Below are 2,500 nucleotides of genomic sequence, written 5' to 3'. Positions count from 1 at the left end.
CGCGCCACCGCGAGGGGCATGGCTCAAAGCGACCCGTGCTGGGGCAGGGGGAAGCGCGAGTCGGCCGCCAGGGCCCACCGCGGGATCTCACCGCCAGAGGCCTCCCAGCACAGGGACGGTCCCACCGCACGCCCGGGACGACGGACTGGCGCCCCCCCGGCACCCTCACGGGGGCTCACGCCCACCGCCACCGACACACACCCGAGAGCCGCAAGCCGGCCAGGGAGAACGCTCTCCCGCCGCGCACCGGCGGCCCCCACCGTCCCCCACACGCGCAAGGCTCCCCGCGCGCCGCCCCGCCTCGGGGACGCCACCGGCCAACGGAGGCCGGGGGACGACACCCACATGAGGCGAGGCCGGCTCGGCCCCAGACAGGGGAAGGGAGCGCGGGGCGGTCGCACGCGCGGGACGAGGAGGAGAGGCCGGCAACGGCGGGGAGGGGCCGGCAAGCACGCACGGCGGGGGCCGCGGGACAGGGCCGCGGGCGCCATCCGGGGACCACAAAGACACCGGGAACACGGCCGGGCCACCAGGAAAACCAGCGCGGGGTCCCACCGCCACCCACACACGAGGGCGGTCCCGCGACACGCCTGGGACGCCGACCGGTCCCGGCCAGCCCCAGAGCGGGCCCCCACGACCCGGCCCCGCCGCCAGGGCCGGCGAGCCGCCCGAACCCATCTTCCGCCATCCGTCCTCGACAGATCCGTCTTCCGATCTCAGTCTGCCACCCCGAGGCTCGACATCCTGGGGATCACGCTCTCGAGCGAGGCGGCCCCGACCGTGACCGCACGCCGCCACCGGCTGCGGCTCGTGGGGAGAGGACGGGCGCGATAGGCTCTCCCGCACCACAGCTGCGGGGCTGGGGAAGCCGGGGCCGACCGGACGTCGCGCCCCCAACACCTTCCCCCCTTTGCCCCAAGGCTCACCACACCGCGGGGGCCGACCGCGCGCACACGCGACGCACGCACGCTCCGGTCCCCCCCACCTGCCGGACGCCCGGCGGGGCCCAGCGGGACCCTCCCCCAACTCGAAGGGGGGAGGCGCGGGCCGCGGTAGGCAACGAGCGGCACACGGCCCCACCGCGGGGCCGGCGCACCCGCCCCCGCCCCACCGCCCCCAGGGGGGAGGTGGGGGGCGGGATGTTCTGCCCACGCGCTCTTGGCAGCCTCCACGGCGGCCACTGCGCACTCGGGAGGGGCAGCAGCTGGGGGGTCCGATACCCCAAGGCTCCCTCTCGGATCGCTAGAGAAGGCTTTCTCACCGAGGGCTCGCCGCCCCTCACCCGGATCGTCTCTCTCCTTCGGGCCCACGGAGGCGCTCCACGAGCCACCAGTCCTCAGCTGGGGTGGGAGGGGTCTGCGGTACAGGTAGGCGGACCACCGACACAGGAGCGTCTGCGCGGCCGGGGCCAGCGCAGAGCCCCGCGTCCCGTCCCCTGCAAGGCCTCACCCGTCAGCCTCGACGACGAGGGGAACAGGCACGCCTCTCCTACCGCCTCGACCCCCCCCAAAAGAGAGCCCACTCACGGGACACACACACACCACCGCGGTGGGGACCCGAGGAGGACACCGGGGTTAAGGGAAACGACACCACCGCTCGGCCTCAGGCACCTGAGCGACGACCTGGAGCGCTCCAGGAGCACCACCGAGGATCCAACGAGGCACGCTCGCGCACCCACGCGGGGGGGCACAGCGCAGCAGCGGTACAGCCCTCCCCACCGCGGGGAGGGCCGCTCGCGGAGCACACGCCGGGAAGGCGAAGCGAGAGCATCTGCTGTGTCAGAAGACCCACGGCCCCCACTGACGCCACCCGAGGCGGGGGACAGGAGACCGAAGGTCAGGGCCAGAGGCCGCAACCCAGCCCCCGCCTTCCTCCCCCTCCCCGACGGCCAGGGGGAAAAAGTCAGGCGAGGGGCCCCGCGGACAGACCGAGAAGAGCAGACACGTTCACCGGGAACACCTGTCCCTCGTCTGGCACGGCTTAGGCCCGGCCCGGGAGAGCACGACCACACCACATCGATCGGATGAGCCAAGGTGGAGCGGGGGGAAGGCACGGCGAGGACAGTCACCAGAGGGGCCCGCTTTAAGCCTCACCGGCAACCTCCGCCCCCCACCTCGCCTCAGGCGAGAGCGGCCCACGACCCCAGGAGGTTCGAGAACGCCTGACACGTGGCACGGAGCCCACAGGGCGGGGGTCGCATCTCAGCCTTCACCGGGTGCCCGCAGCGGGGAGCGCACAGGGTAGAAGACCCACGGCGCCTCGCCCCGCCGCCCTCGGGTCGCCCAGAGACCGGAGGTGGCACCACGAGTCGGGTCAGCCAGACAACACCACACAGGAGCCGGCGCACAGGCCCAGGCGGGCGGCTCCAGCGGCAAGGGCCGAACCGGGGACCAGAGCTGGCGGCCCGAAGGCCCAGAGCCCCGCGTACATCCAGAGACCCAAAGTTTCCTCGGCGGCAGACACCGAAGCAGACCGTGTCAGCACTTACCTGGTGGTAAAA

The sequence above is a fragment of the Bos mutus genome, unplaced genomic scaffold (assembly GCF_027580195.1).
Source record: "Bos mutus isolate GX-2022 unplaced genomic scaffold, NWIPB_WYAK_1.1 CTG822, whole genome shotgun sequence".
In the NCBI taxonomy this organism is placed as follows: Eukaryota; Metazoa; Chordata; class Mammalia; order Artiodactyla; family Bovidae; genus Bos; species Bos mutus.
Note: the sequence above shows the minus strand (reverse complement) of the source record.